The sequence below is a fragment of the Rhopalosiphum maidis genome, chromosome 3, assembly GCF_003676215.2.
Source record: "Rhopalosiphum maidis isolate BTI-1 chromosome 3, ASM367621v3, whole genome shotgun sequence".
Classification (NCBI taxonomy): domain Eukaryota; kingdom Metazoa; phylum Arthropoda; class Insecta; order Hemiptera; family Aphididae; genus Rhopalosiphum; species Rhopalosiphum maidis.
The window spans coordinates 45016143-45034566 of record NC_040879.1 but is presented as its reverse complement, the minus strand read 5'-3'; the positions used below and the strand labels follow the sequence as shown (position 1 = coordinate 45034566).

The window sequence follows — 18424 nt, the reverse complement described above, 5'->3', positions numbered from 1 at the left end:
TTTCAGTGGTTAGCAGGTGACCAGATGATGGCATTGGGATATGATTAATAGCACGAAAAAAGAACAATTAATAACAATTATATTATTTAAAGTATATTGTAATATCTATAATGCCTATAAGAACCATAAAATCCCATTTACGGTTATGTTACGTGGCTTGTAACAATAAATTTATTCAAATGTTGATTTTCAGAATTTTTAGTTATTCGTAGATAAGTTAATATTTGATCGCTATAATACAGTCTAACACATAGACAAGACCAAAAAAAAATTCATCTACTTAAACGTATGACAAAAATTATTAATATTATTTGATAATTTAATAATTTAAGAAATATACTGATATCAGCAAATTCTCAAAAATCATATTTTTGAAAAAGTTATTACGTTCCAAATTAATTTAATCAAAAAATATTGATGATTTCAAAAAATTCTAAAAAATAAACTACTTGACTTAGATAAATCGTTTTACCATCAAAATTGTTCTTCAGATTTCATCAGATTCACAAATTGGCTAGTTTGAGTTGATCCAAAAAAAAAATTGAATCAAATTTTAAATATTTTATATTTAGTACTAAAAAAAAAAACATAAAAACATTTAATTATACATGTAGTTCCAGGGTCTCTTAATGATAAATAAAAAATAAAAATTAAAAATATCAATTAGAACGAAAGTTATTCCAAAAGTCTGTTTTATCTGTATCAGTTACACCTTGTATTTTAGAAATCATTGTATTTATTATATAAGTAAAATCAGATCACGGTAATTACAATTACAATAAGTTCACGATATTAGATGGACTTATTTATAAGCTTTGTTTAAATAAATAAAACGTGTAATAAAATAATTGTATTATATACCTGTGGCTAAACTTGTACTAATGAGTTATATGTATCTTTAAAAAAAAAAAATTGACATAAATACTATAAATAAAATAATATTATAATGGAAATAGGTCTTACAGCACATAAAAATACTGATTGCGTATTTAAGTTTAAATAACGGTTTTTAATTTATGAAACATTATAAATAAAATATTTCATTTAATTATACATTTTATCAGTGGTAGGAAAATTAGAGTTGTTTTTTATTTTAAAAAGCAAGTAAATTGGATTTATAGGTTTTTCAAATCAATTTTGATGGCGCAGTTAAAAATGTGTAATAGAGAAAGTAGGTAGTTTACTAACAAGTTTACCCCATCGTTTAAACTTTAAAATGCTTACGCATTTATTAGCTATAAAATAAATTGAAATTTTTCCAAAAGAATTTTTGATAGACGCAGAATGTTGTACGAGTGAGACGTTTTAAAATAAATATATAGTGTCATTAAATAATAAATATTATAAATAAACTTTTGATTTTTTTTTTTTTTTTACAAGATTTTTGAAACCAATTTCATTGTGTTTGACGTACAAATATATATATATATAATATATTATCAAAATCAAAAATTTAAATTGAATAAAAATAATTGTTTCATTGTATACGATTAATGGAAATATATTATTTAGTACAATATTATATTGGTAGCGCCGATTTCATAAATATATATATATAATATATGTACATGTAGTACGTATATATATATAACATATATATACACATACACACAAGTTGGATATGGATAGTAACTAATAATATATACATTTATTTTTAAACTCATTTGTAAATAAAAATGTCTTGTAAAAATTATACAATCATTAAATACACCAAATTGTAAAAAGCAGTTAAAATAATGCATTATTCTTATAGCTTTCACACTGCGATCGTCAACCGACAATAACATACCGACCAAATTAAAATATGAATGCAACCGACACATATTTTCTTTTGAGAGTTCGGACTTTTTATACAATGAATAAATATAATGTATGTATTCCTTGACGGAGAACATCACTGATTTCATAAAGTAATTTAAATATGGCATTCTTTGACCTTTTATTTCGTGACATTGTATTAAAATAGCGGTTTGTAAACGAATAATAATATTATTTTTTTTAAAAACAAACCTTTTTCATAAGGTAGATGAATAAACAACTTTCCTTTTACAGTTTTTTTTCATTTTTGCATATATTATTATATAAGCAACAAGCAAGAGATTTGTTAAAAGGCTTAAATTAAACAATATTTTCCGGAACTTATATGCTGAACAAACCCTGAATGGAACCATTTAAATCTATTGATTCGTTTTTTCTTTCAGATCGTTGTTTTTAATTTTTAGACTCTGGATGAAGTGTACTATATTATTATAATAAACATATTTCTATACAGTAGAACTGCGACATAGACACGCAAACGAAGTTCTAAGTTTTATTAAACTTTTATTTGGCGTATTTATGGATCAGAATTTTTGCATGGATAATTTTATAACGCCCAATGGGTAAACTATGAAATATATAATCAAACATATCTACAAATTAAAAACCTGTTTAAATGATATACCTGGAAACCCCAGGCGCCACCCTAAACAGGAACTGGTGCCGTGACTTTTTAGGATATTATGGAATAAAAAATTATATAAATTTACAAAATTAAATTAAGTTATAAAAACGTATAAAGTACAAAAATACGTGACGATCAAAACGATGCACTTAATAATAATACACATTTATAGTTATACAAATTGTCCAAGAATAATGTCAATTATTCAAAATAGGTATCAAATCATAATGTTTTATTGTAATGGATATTATGGACGTTTCTACGAAATTTGTATTCAATTATAAATGACAATGAATTAAAGCCCACTGACTTTTCCCGCATCCACGCATATGCAGTGACGTATTAAGGGATGGCGGAGGATACCATCGATCCGGTGTTTTCCCACGTCGCCGAAACCTAATTTGCCAAATTCCAATTTACCGCGACATCCTTAGTTTGTCCATATCCAATTCGCCGATTACCAATTCAAATATTTCCAATTTTCCGATTCCCAATTCGCCGAAAGGTCTGCCGTCCATAAGAATATTATTAAACACAATAAGTCAGTATAAAGGTTTTTTTTTTTTTTTTATTAAAACGAATATTTACAATCTATACATAGCAAAAATACAGATGTAAAGGTCACAATAATAAAATATAATATAATCGCACTTAGCTAAATATACATAAATATATTAAATAATTTTATTTGAGAAATTCATCAATACTAATAAGAAAAAACAAATTTAGAAGACTGTTCATAAGGTACAACTTAATTAATTATATAATATGTATATAAAAAAAAAAAAAATTTTGCATGAATTTATAAAGTGTTCGGTTTTTTCTCATACTCCAACAATTCGATAGATATAGTTATTTATCGCAAAGCAATTGTGATATTTTTCAGATAAGATTTCGAACTATTCTATTTTTATATTTTTCGGCCAACTGGGATGTCGGCCAATTTAGATTTATCAAAGTGGATATAAATCATCGAATCAGATAGCAATTTCGGACAGTTACACTTAATGACGGACACTCGAAAACTACACGATTGTGGACAAATTTTTACAAATTTTAAACGTTACTTCAGTAATGTAGGAATACTGAGCGTATTAAATGTACACTAACAGTATTTTACAAGTAATTACAGTTAAAGACTACAGTTATAGTATATTACATTATTACATGTATTAGGTTATTAACTACTTAAATTAATATTATTAAGTATCCTATATAATACGGGTGGGCAACTGGCGGCCCACGCTACATTTTCAAATCACATCATACAATTTCAAAGTGAATCGTCTATACACTATGCTATGTCTATGCTAAATTAAAAAAACATATTTTGAATGACCTTTTTTTTGCTCTTTTTTTGGTCCGCTAAATTTTAATTTTCTAAACATTGGCCCTCTTCTAATAACATACAGTTACCCATCCCTGTTATATGTATAAGATAAATTTATAATTTATAAAAATATGTATTTTTAATTTAAGTTTATTTTGTCGGTGATCAATTAAAAAAAAAATATATATATATATATATATAAATTACTATTAATTTATTTATTGTATGATATCTTAATTATTTGTTTAAAAACTTTGTATTGAATTGTGATAAAAATAGTCACAAAAAAAAAAGAGAGATAATTATAATAATTTAATGCGATTTTTTCAACAAATGCTCTTTTAATTTTAAAAAATAAATATTTTTATTTTTTATTTCCCGTTAAAATGTTTGTCTCTATTTTATAACAACAATAATAAAAGTTTTTTTTATTAAAGTTAAATCAAGATTCACAATTACGCACAGCATATTATTATGATAATACAAATTATGAATTGTAGACTAGCTATATAGAAATACGACGTCTACAATATTATTATACATTAATTATTATTTATCATCATTATTATTCAAATTGTGTAGTCGCTACTCACTTGAGACGTCGTCCGGAAGACAAAATTGAAAATCAATGGACTCTGTAGATTTCGTCGCAACAATTGTTAACGTGTCACTTAATTTCGTCAACAATCGTGTCAGTTTTGGGTAGGTACGAAATATTATTATTTTTCATATAGTGGCAGTCCGTAATCGTGTTGCAAAAATGATAAAGCCTCTGCAATTTCACTGTATTTAGGGATTTAGGGATGGCATCATTACTGTCCATAACCTGCAACCATAATCCATCGTCATTAATCAATAAAGTGAGATGATAATATTTATATAGTTATCATATAACTATCGCAATTGTGTATAGGTATACTAAAAAAAAAAATGATATATTTTTTAATTATTGTTAACTCACAATGTATTTGATACATTTTATATTTATACTATACTACATATTATTATTTTATAGTATAATTTGATTTTTGTTCTCATACATGTAAAAAAAAAAATCTATTGATTTGATCGCAACTTTCACCAATACTATTTAATAATAGTATCTATTATAAACTATATCGTTTAGAAATCAAAATTAATTATTTATGATTATTTAAATCAAATACATTAAAAAGGTACCGATACTAGTTAATACTTAGTTTTTTTTTTAAATTTTAGTCATATGTTTTACTGTTGTTGTTTGTTACAATCTGATTTTTTTTTTAATATTATAAGAACTAGAGCAAAATTCAAATACAATGACTGATAATATACAAATACGCGTGACAACTTTTAGACAATTAGTAATGAAAAATATTTTAAAAATACATTTGATATTTCTATCAAGTTCATAAATAATAATTATAAACAGTTGTTTTATGGTCAAGACATCAAAATATTTAACATGTACCAAAGGTCGAATTTCGAGTGTTAGCAAGTTCTTGAAACTTTTTATCTTAACGATTTTCTCCTTAGGAACACACAATTTGTGTAAAACGGTTTCATTTTAAAACTTAACTATCAAAAGAAGGTACAACTTTTCGGAAATCCGTGGATTTAGATAGAATTGTTAGACCACCATTAGTGTTTTAAAAATGTAATTTCAAAATGAAATGTAAGACATTTTAACATTTAAGTGTGTATATTATAAAAATACCATATTTTCGTTTGCAGTGTTAAAATTAATTTAAATAATAATTCATTCAGTTTGTATACAATAATTTAAATTTTCTCTTTATTATCAAGTTTCCTTAACAGCAACAGATATTACTCTTAATGGCTAGTCAATATTTATATTTCTAGAAATTTAAATAGATATAATTTCTTAAATTATAACTTATAATTTATAAGACTATCGAAAATAACTAAGAAATAATATCAAGTATACATATAACTTGTAATTTCATTACCTATTTCCTCGTCATTTCCGATATAACCAATTTTTTCGGTTTTCAAATTTTTCTATTTCAGGTACATTATAATTTTCTTAGTTTTAATCGCCTAAAATAATTTAATCACATAAGTTAAACATGTGCATGATTATACACCTCGTAGACAATCCATTTATTCAAATAACTCGTCTTAAAATGTTTAGTTTTATTGATAAAATGTAAAATTTTTTGTATTAATAGTTTTATTTTTATTGGTCTATAGAAATAGCAACCCAATATTGAGCACGTGCCAATGGTGAAACATTGGTTGAAATTTAATGATATTTATAAATAATTCAGTTTTATTAATAAATTATAAAATGTCGAAAGTTTGGAACTCACTTTTAGGTATATTATTTTATTAGGTGGACACGAACTTTGAAAAATTGGTTTATTTCATACTGGCAATATTCTCGTCGACATACAGTTGTTAAAGTTAATGTTGTACGATGAATTTAATCCAATCAAAATGAGACTATATAGTGCTATTTGTCGTATTTCATTATGACTAACCAAAATACACTCAAGATATTAAACAAGTGACCATTGTTAAACTGGAACTGCAGGAAGTGAGTAGGGAAGTTTTGTTGAAAATTAAAACTGAGATAATATAAAAAAAAAAAAAAATACGTTCTTTAGGTAATACTTGACGTTTATTGTGTATTTTTTTAACGAACCCTTTTTATCCGAGGAGCCAAAAAAGAAAATAAATAAATAATAAAAAAAATGTATACACAGACACAAAAATGTTACTGGTACATAATATTATTATTTTTTTTATTTTTATCTTTGAGTATAAAATCTTAGCACGTACAGGTAGGTTTACCACCCCCAAAATATGGATAGCAATGCATTATCGAAAAATCTCGTTTGTGCTATGTATACTGACTGCTTGATTTATTTATTATTTTATATACATAAAATCTCAATAATATACATACCATAAAATTTCATGTTTTACGATAATATTGTGCAGTGCCATAGGTATATTAATGTGATTCTTGTAAATTAATATACATAAATTAGTGAAGCGGACCAGTTTTAATAGCATTGGTCGGGACTCTGTGCTCGACAGTGCGCAATTTTGAGTGGGCAACAGGGATGCTATTATGATATAATAACACAAACACCACTATTGCGGAATTTTCAGAATGTTTCTGAACAAAAATTTCATCCATCGCATCGTGTCTATGTAATTTTCAAGACTTCAAGTACCGGTTAGTAGAAAAAAAGTACTTAAAAAAATAATGATATCTATGCATCCCAACGTTTTTAAATGTTTTAGAAATATGAATAATTCATAAAAAGTTTTTTTCAATTTGTTTTTAAAATGTATAAAGTGTGCGATTAAAACATAAAATGAATATATAAAGGTTTTCATTTGAGTATATCGATTGATTTAATTATCATATTTTATGGACCATTTGCTATAAATTAAATTCATATTTGTTCCTACTGAAATAATATTTTAAGAGATCTAGTCTATTCAATTTTGAATAAACTCATCCATGTAACAAAATAAAATAGTTATTAATAAAATATAAAACAAATAAATTGTAAATAATTTGATTTTAACTATAAATTAAATTACGTAACGATTATCAATAATGTATAATCCGAAAATGACGAATAAAATTCTTTTTAAAAGTATTTGATTTTAAATTACAAATAAATCTATGATTGTATTCAAGATGGTCTCCAAATACTTATCTAACAAGTGTACAATAAAAGTATTTAAATACATTTACTCAAAAACTTTATAATAAAATTGTGAATAGCAATCCATTTTTTTTTTACACGTGGACTATTTAAAATACGACTTATTTCAAAGAAAATATGGTATAATACTTTGATTGGTAATAATTAGTCAAGTAATTAATTTATATTTTTTAAATTATAAGTATTTCGATCAACTTGTAATGTACGTTAGGAAGACGCGATACACACATGTTCTGTCTTACATACATACAATATAGCAATTTGAGTTTAGTAGAACCTATTTATATAATCTATTGTTAGTTTTAATATTATAGTAAGTTGACTTATAAGTTAAAAGTTAAAAAACAATACGTGATTAAGCTTTGAGTTTCTTTTTGATATTTTAATACATTTTTAAACAAGATATTATTATGTAAGATATTACCTTAAACATTTAACTAACGAAAAAAAACAATGCTTAATCACTCAAAATGTTCTTGCTTTTAACTTTGATAATATGGTGTCAATATACTGAATCGACTTTAAGTAGGCACGATCATATTTTGTATAAATATTTTAAACCAATTTGAAAAAAAATAGTTTTTTTTAAAGGTATATAGCAAAAGCTTTTCAATTTGTAGCACAAAAAGCCGATAGTATCATATTTACCTTCTATACACACGCTCATAAAATTATGTTACTTAATAAACATTATTATTTATTTTTATATTATATGATACGCCCAAAGGATGCTTTTGCTTCATGTCAATGGTTTCGAAAAAACTAACGCCCATATTTTTATAACGTGTAATATCTATAACAATAATATCATTTTACGCGGTTATGAAATTCTAAACATATTCGTTAAATTAATAACACTAGGCTGCGACACAAGCGTAGTGTCCGCGATTAAAAGGGATAAAAAAAAAAAAAAAAAAACTAAAATAATAGTTACCGGAAATATTTAAAACATTACAAATTGTCAAATCAGTTCGGCCATACCGCAAAACAATATTATCTTCCTACATCGAGACACTCATAATATTATATTATGCTCATAGAATTTTGTTATGATAATATATGCGCACATTTAAACACGAGGACGCACAACCCGTAGGATTAACATTTGTCAATTATACTTTTTTAAGAGATAAACACTAATTTTCTTAAAAAGCGTTAAAGATTTTGAATATATTTTTTTAAATTCATAAAAAATCATTGAAAGAACAGAATGTTTTTTAAAATTTTTTTTCATCATTGTTTTATTACAAGTATTTTATAAAGTTTAAACTTTTGATAAGCAAACCAACATTTTGTGGGGTACAAATTATTATTTTTATCATTATTAATGTTTTAATTATTTAAAAAAAAAAAAATAAATAAATATAATATATATTTACAAAAAGGATAAGATTTTTCAAGAAAATTATTATGCTTACTATATTAAAATAATCACTCTGTATACTTGTGTGCGTATTTATTTATTTATTTATTTACCAATGCTACAGGTCTGAACACTCTCTCTCTCTCTCTCTCTCTCTCTCTCTCTCACACACACACACACAAAAGAACAAGACAATAAAAACATGACGAAGTATTGATTAAAACACAAAGTATAGAACAATACTTAACAGAAACGAAAATAAAGGTACGCTGTGACAAGAGCAACATAATAATAAACAACATATAGATAAGCAAGAAAGGGATAAAAGAAACATGATCAAAATCAGTGCCTTGTAAAAAGTAAATAAATTAAAGCTCAAAAGTAAGGCTTTTCTTTTCTCTAGACGGAAGTATACGACCGTCCGATAAGAAGTCAGTTAGAGTAACGAAGTGGGGATGAAGCATAGGCAGATATAGCGTATAGTGATGGAACTCTGAAATGAATTCGATATGATAAAGTATGACGCGTGTGGTTAGGCGGTCGTGAGATACGTGAAAATGTACACCTTTTTAGTAGGTAGTGCAGTTATTTTAAACAGTCGAAATTATTAATAACCATTGTACGGCGACCGCGCTTTTTTTAACACTGTTAATACAGTGTCGAAAACAAATATAGTTAGTTTAAAAAATTATTAAAACGTTGCGGTCGTGCGTGCTCGTGATGGTAGAACTGCTACACGATAATTATAAATTACGAGTCGTCGTATTCGCCCGACGACCGAAACTCGTACCTACCTAATAATATCAATACCTACTCGCGAATCACACATATTGAGCACGTGTAGATACGTCATAAATCATAATATAATAAAATAATATGAGCATTGTTTCATTACGGTCGTGCCGACGAAATATTATTATTATTATTATTATTATTATTATATTATCATGACACGAAAGTACATAAAATTAATGTTGTTACAATTACTATTAAAGCGAGCTGTGGGTTCGAAGCAAACGCGATTACTGTTTTTTTTTTTTTTCGACTGTTGCGTCTTGTACAAACGTTCGCAGTAAGTTGTGGGTATACAAAGTCCCTATCGCCAACTATATTCACTGCCCTTTTATAAAAACGGTGTATATCTAATACGATTTTGGGACTTTTATTCGGCTTTTTTATTTGTAATAATTTTCTTTTCGTTTTTAAAGGATTTTGCGGGAACTCTCGTCATTTAATAAATTGCCGTGTAAACTAAACATTTGCATTGCACAGTGTATACGTGCTGTTTGCACGTTAGTCACGTTAGGCGAACCGACCCAAAATATGGTCTATAACATACACTCGACAATTAATTAAACAAAATCGTATAAAATATACATAATTTATAATGAATTCTATTAAAAAAAAAAATAAATAAATAAATAAATATAATTACATATAATATAATAAGTACATTTTAAAGTAACGTATTGGCTATAATATGTATGAAAATGCTTATAATATAATGTAAACTCAACAAAATCATGTCTGAATCGTAATCTTGTTTTCAATAACAGTGAGTAATAATAATGATTAGCAACGATATTATCCGTATCTGTCGCCGGGTTTTTGCCTCGCATAGGTAAAAACAATTTCACTCGCCCAAACGAATGTTATTTTTTTTGCTCAAAATTATTACCTTCGCCCAAAAACGACCACCGCCCTCAGTCACGTTAATATATTACATTAACTTATATTATGTGAATATTTATTATGAAAATATATCATAATTTATAATCAATACATATATAGTTTATTCTTACAAATATCATAATATTATCGTGCAAAACATTATCAATGTGTCAAAATCATATTATGATATTAAATATAATACAGTAAGACGGGGGTAGAGGGACCAGTTAGGTTTAAGCAATTCAGTGACGGTTTCCAGGGTGCTCTGAATTATAATTTTAACCGTAGTTGGCAGGGAGCTTCGGGAAATGAACGAACGATAATACAAATAACAGGTACTATTGAACTTGACACGGCGTGTCTCATGTAATAATAGTGTTAACACAAGACTGCGTATATATTATGTATAATGTGTGTACACACTTCACATGTCTACAGTGAGCATTATTTCTTATTGCCTATTTTTATGTTTATGGTTCGTAGCGGTCGTATCACGTATCCGTGATCCGTTACAGTACATTTTAATTTTTATGCGTTTTTTTAAATTGATTTTATTGGGTCAACGGCATTATTATATATTCTCAGCTCTGTAGTTGTAATGTTACTAATTTTTAAAATTTCACGAAATTAGTGAGAAGTAAAAAATTGTTAACTATTCGAGATAATCATTTATTTAAAAATGTTTTGATGTTGATAGTATATATTTTTATATTTTATAGATAATAAAAAATATCCGTCTTGCGAAAAGCCATTATTGTTTTTATTATTTTACACAGAACACAATTTTTCACACGCTATACAGAACATTATTTAAACAATATTAATTTTAAAATGACATTGAAATATTTCTTTTTCAAAAGTTAATACTCTGCGTGTAATAATATAATGCAAAACCATAGATATTATAATACTGTATCATATACTATGAAGTTGGAATAATTTATACGGGTGTATAGAATATTGTAAACTGTAGAAATACAATTAATTGTATAAATTAAAGTGTTTAGTATACATTATAATGTATACAGTCGCAAAAATATAATGTAAACATGAAACGATGTTTTTCATCAAAAACAGTGGATCTCCCAAATTGGATAATATGACGTAAAATGTTTTAAAATTAGTTATAATAAATATCAAATTACAATAATAATATAAGTATAATTCTTCAGTTATATAAATTTGAAAAATTTAAATATACTATAATCGATTTAAAGTTAATTATTTTGTTAGTATTATTTTATTTTAGACTCGTACGTTGAATCATGTACTATAAGAACCCGAAAGTTAAATTCAAAGTACGCTTCAAACAAACCTTATTATTACTTATTATTATACGATTTCCTTTACTGCCGTTTTTGAGTAACGAAAATCGCCTTTTATACGATGCGATTAAAGGTCGTATTCAACTCGATAAAAAATAATTTTCATAAAATCTATTAAATCAAACGGTATTTCACAAAACCTTCCATACAATTTTATAATATGACTTTTTTATTGGTACATAAAATAACCACTATGGTAACTTCACTAAGCTCGTGAAATTTATATACTCTTTTGATAATTTGTTACGCGTTGTTTTATATTGATGAGTTTCCACAAAGTATACTCTTGTATTACGGCATTTTTAGTTATTTTGACATGCACAATTTTTCGAGAGTGAAACATAAAATCGATATTTAATAATATATTATGTAGATAAGTAACTAAAAATAAAATTGTTGACAATGTCTGTTAAGCATATTGTTTAATACTTGCAAGAAAGTGTCGTGTCATCAATGCAAATTATAAGTTAACCCATTTATTGAAATTTAATTTTTAGCGAACAGTGTTTGCCAAGACGGCAAGACAAATATTGCTAAAATACAAAAAATATGATGTATTATATTATTATATAGTTTCAAAACGTAATTGTGATGTCAATTTAAATTGTTCTACCACATAAAATCCTTATCAAATTTAACAATTTAATTTTCAAGATTTGTTTATTTTTAATTAACTGATTAAAATACTAAGAATAAAAATACTTAAACTTAAGTTTTTTCTACTGAACGTAATAATATTATGATCAGAATTAAAATAAGATAATTTTTTTTTTTTTGAATTTCAGTGAACTTATTAATTTATATTTTTTATCGATGTATTGGTCCAAATTGGAATGATTTAAGTCAGTTAAGGCAAAAGTACATGCCACACGCTTGAATGGACATTAAAGAATAAGTAAATAATTAATTCAATTTAATTCAGCGTAATTGACTACCTAATTAAATAATATTATGTAAAAGAGCTTCGGTAATATAATATTTTATTATTTCTATTTCTATCAGCTTTATTGAAATATATTTGAATTTAAATAAAAAACAAGATAATAATCGACGTGTAAATATATTTTTAATTTTAGATTACGAGTATTTAAGTATCTTTTTTAATAGTTACCTTCTCGGAACTAACCAATAATGATTATGGAGCGATTGCGATGAAAGATTATATGCGTTCCAATTACTATACAAGGCAATGCTCAAGTCCAAGTGGAAAATCAATATTTAAATGTATACATTTTCGATACATTAAATAGCTTTCTTTACTCATTACAATAACAGTAATTCGACGCGTATTTAAACAGCTATAAAATAAATATTTGTTCCCTCATACATCTAACCTCGCCACTGTCACAATTTCAAAAAGGCTCAAAAGAAACTGGTATCGTGACTAACTTAATGTTTAATGACTGAACATTTAAATTAACAAAAAAAAAAAAAATAACAAGTTAGGGTAATGTTACGCCATTGGGTGACTCATTCTATCATGCTACTCTTGTAAAAAATAAATTTTGTTATCACGTACCCATATTGCTTCTTAGGGAACATATTGTGTACACCTATAAGTAAATAAAAAAAAATAAAATTTTTATTTAAATTGTTTTACTGTTTTAAATCAAATAACTATAAATAATAATATGATTAGTTTAATTGTGTGCATTGTAATTTATTTTTATTGGACGTTTTGTCAATATTATTCAGTTAATAATTTAAAACTAAAAATCAGAAATAATTATTTAAAAAAATATAAATTAAACGAAAACGGATTGGAAAAAATAAGAAATAAACACGTTTTGTATAATAATATTTGTGTTGCTATTAACTGAAAACGCAATTACAAAAAGGAAACTTGATAAGCAAATATTTAACAGTGTATGTATATATTAATAGGTTTATTTAATATTATCAGCCCTCGGTAAATGTACAGCGCGGCCAGCCGTTTCACGGTAAAGCGTTTCGCTCATTTTTTTCTGTTTAATAAATCTTAAAATTTTTAGAATAATTATTAAAAGTAAAACTGGAAATCCTTTCTACACAATTCTGGGAAACCAAATAAATAAAAATGGTAAGCGGGAATTCCAGATTATGCTATGTTTTTCGTTGAAGAAATAAAAAACAATAATAACAAAAACAGATGAACAAAACCGATGAAATGTTGTCAGATTTTGTACGGCTAATAGGACATCTAAAACGATTTGATCGAAATATCAATTGGCTAAAAAGCATTGACAGTGTATAAGAACGGTCTAGACACGGAAAATCGCGGGAAAGAACGGTAGGTATTATAGGTACATTATATTTTAGACTTTACCCGTACCACCAATCACACTAAAAATAAATTGTCATACCCACTGCATGTTGCATGTGAAAATATATAAACAATTAGGCGAATAATTATAATCCTCTATTATTTTTAAAATGTATACATGCAACGAGTAATTTTGATTACTTATTAATAATAAATTAATAATTCGGTTTTTAATAATCACGAATAATTAATATTTAATAATACATAATATATTATCAGTCAAAAGTTAATGTAATGGATACTATATAGATCGGTGCTAATGACAATATTATATTATTATATACTTAATTCGTGTAAAATGGCAAAAGTATCAATTATACTTTATCAGAGATATGCAACTGGCGGCTCGCAGGACGCATCAGGCGCGCGAACCTTTTTTATTTGGCACGCGCTACATTTTCAAATAACTTTATTAAATTTCATTTTATTATTATATTTATAACATCGATATAATATTTATCGTAAAACGTATAGATCCAAAGGAGAAATTTATTTAATTCTGTAAAAAAAAAACGCAATTGGACACTTTTTTAATCATTTTTTTTTTTAATGGTTTCAAAAAATTGTCATAAATTATTGTAACCAATTGTATATATTTTTTATTTTTTGCTTTCTATGCTTTCTTGTCTGCTAGATTTTTAAATTCTAGAAATTGGCCTTTTAGTAACTGAGTTTTCTATCCCTATACAGTTAGATTTTTTTTTAATTACGATATTTTTTAAAATTGCTTAAAGAAAAATTTTTTTTTCGTTCAAATGTAGACAGTTTCGTAAAATTTAATTTAATTAAAACGCACGCTAGGCAATTATAGAATAATAGAATATTGTAATAAATCGTCAGAAGACATCTACATTCAACAATACAAGCTTGAACTATAATAAGTATAACAGTTGGAAGTAAACAAAATATTGATACGGTATGTAATGATTGTACTAAAAATCTGCTTACAAATTATATTAATGTTCATTATTAAAATTATGCAATGGCTAAGTAATACTACAAATTAAAGAAAACATATGTTTGAAGGTAACATATATATATATAAATATATAATTGTTTTTTAAAAAGTAAATGCATTTTTTAATTTACTTTTAACAATAATATATCAAAGCACCAAATAAGAAACTCTATTTTAATAAATATTAAAATAAACTGAAAATGTTGATATTCAATAAGTTATAAGTACCATAATCGTTCGATATTATGGAGTATTATCGTCGTTTAGTAAATTTCAGTATACAACAATGTGCTATAATATGATAAATATGGTGTATTATAGTAAATTAAATTTAAAGCGAATTGTTTACAAACGACAAAGTATCTGAGAAACAATATTATAAGCTTTTTATAGAATTACATATTATATTTTTTAAATAAGTACCTATCAAGTATTGAGTTTAATATACTTACTTAATATATGATACGATTAAAATTTCAAAATGTTTGATTTCCTTTGATAGTATAGATTACCTAATAAATATAATGGTTAAAGTATGTTTTACAATTTTGTTGTACTCGTAGTAAATCATATTGTAACCAAGTTGCTGAACAAAAATAAAAAAATGAAAAAAAGTTAATACTTTTTGAAATAATGAGTGTTCGACAATAAAAGAATCACCCTGCATGTATTGTACTTGCACAATGACATTTTCAAATTGAAAAAAAATAATTCTAATATAAAAATAAATGTCTTTAATAGCAATAAAAATATAACATATAAATATATAATAATGTACTTAGTGATATGTAGGCTGATTGGCCGTCTTTCATCAGAATCGTCGTTTTTTGTATGCAACTGGTATTATCATTGAATTCAAAATATTTAACACTTATAATACAGGGCGGAGCACTTAAACAGCCGATTTTCAAAGGTAATTTATGAAATAAAAAAACGAATAAAAATTAATGATTATTTATTTTAATGGAGTACTTATATGATTTGTCTTTATTTTTTTTAAATGTTGACCTCGAGATGATGGCCATATTTATTTATTTATTTAACGCTCTTCTAGCCTACTTCATATATTGTCCACTACTCGATGATAACTTCCAAAAGTTTAATGGCGTTTTCTCATTTTGGTTTTTAGTTTATAATTATTTCAAGGTTTTTGTGCATTGAATTTACTTTTTAAGCCCCCTACAAAAAGAAGTCACATGCTGATAAATCATGGAATCGAGGTTGCCAATGAATATCGCCATTTTTGGAAATTATGTGATTTGCGACTTGGAAAATATACAAAGTAGAATATAGAAGAGTGCTCGAGAACGCAAAGAACATCGTCTTGAGGACAAAATTAAAAAAAAAAAAAAAAACGGCAAGCTATTTGCTTCATTTTAATAATTAATAATAATCTATTTTTATTCCTTTTTTTATTTTAAAGTTTATAAAACAATAATATATTGAACTGTAAAATTATTCATGTAGCATAATCTAGAATACTATAGCTGATGTTACCGTGAATATCTTTCGTGTTACCAAGTCCGAAGAAGTCATTTTAACTATATATGATACAGATAATATTGGCAAGTACCTAATGAAACTACGAAACAATATGCCTCGGTAAGCGTTTTCCGTGAAACATCGTACAGTTTGTATTTTATCACACGCACTTCATGAATAATATTAAAACATGATATTATATTATTCGTTTTGCTGTGTCGATCTAGTTCTCCGAGCGCAATACGATTCTGTTGAATATCGATCGAATAATAGGGATTATATTCTTTGTATTTTATCGCATGCACCGTGTATAGGGTAGGCGTGGCTTTTTTAAAATCCACTCGTGCAGGCGTTCCAAACGGAGAAGACGACACGATACAGCGGCTAGACAGCTCGTTAAATAGTAATTATGGATAATCGTATGGGGATTATGGCTGGAGACTCAAATTACAGTCATATTACTCGTATTAGATAACGCGTTATTGTGTGTGCGCGCGCGCGTGTGTGTGTTGGGATAAGATAGCCGCAACATAAAAGTGTAGCCATGTGTCCGTGACTCGTATTTTGGCATTTTTTGTTCAATTTCGGTGCACGATAACGAAGGTTTTGTCATTGAGTAAAACCGCATGTGCACATCGGAGTGTTTATGTATATAATTATACACAATGTATACGTATTGATATTATCATGTTAATGGCGGTGGCTAGTAATACGATGTCGACAAAACAATATATTTTTAAATTAATACAACGCTATATAATAATAATAATCGTATAGGAAATATTAACTGTCATGTTTTGCGTGAATAACGCCATATTTTATATCGATATCATTATGATTACAATAATATTACTAAGACGAATTTAACCAGAACGTACAGAGTACATTAGATGGTATTATACTACGTTGTATAACTATATAAGCTTATTAATTGGGTTTTATAATCAGGAAAAAAAAAACAAAAAAAAAAAAAAAAAAAAATACGAGAAATTTTACATATTATAACCAATGTTTGACAAAATCTATTTTGTTCTATCAAAATATTTCGACTCTTAATTGAATTATTTATAGATATCAGAAATTGTATTCTTCATAAAACCATTCGTTTGGTAGAAATGCTTGAAAATTTAACACCAAACTCCTCGTTTAACCTTGTTTATTTCTCGATTAAAAAATACTGAAAATCTAGTTACACATTTTTTCTATAACCGTTTTCAGTAAGAATTTTGACGAAATTCATAAAAATCGCAAAAATTAGCAAATTATGTTTAGTAAAAAATTCATAAAAAAATTGTTATGTCTAAGATTTGGATATTTAATAGGAGTTTTTTATACTATTTAAAAAAAAAATTCTACTAGGAAGCTAAATACATTTTTTATCAGTATTCGAAGTAATTTATACATTTTTACAATATTGAATACCCACCTGTTAAATTATTATTTTTTTGATATTTATAGTTGTATTTCAAAAAAAAAAAAAAAAATAATAATAAAATAAAATATAAGAAGATGGTTAAAATTTTTATCAAATATTTACATTAGGTATATGATGAAATGTAGAGATATTTTTACTTTTTTTGAGCTATTTATAAAATATATGAAAAATATTTAGTGATATAGGCTGATCAGGCTGTCTCTGCTCAGAATTGTTTTTCTTTTATAATAATAATATATCAGTGAATTCTGCAAACAATAATAATTATTATTAAATAATATCTCAACACTCCCATAATAGCGATCCACTCGAAACTTAATGTACAGCAAAGCGGTTACCACTTACCTACCTTTTTTATTGTCGCGTTTTTAAAATTTGGTAGGTTAAGAGTAATATTTACCAAAAACATCACATAATAATTATTAT

The 18424-nt window shown here is 25.9% G+C and overlaps 1 protein-coding gene across 1 annotated transcript in view; it reads right to left on the bottom strand.

The window, feature by feature from the left end:
* LOC113558793 (atherin-like) overlaps positions 1-18424 on the bottom strand; it is a 141407-nt gene that overhangs the window by 30224 nt on the left and 92759 nt on the right. The window contains exon 3 of the transcript XR_003405699.1: positions 4367-4599. The gene's annotated coding sequence lies outside the window, so the exon portion shown is untranslated. The remainder of the gene's footprint in view (positions 1-4366; positions 4600-18424) is intronic.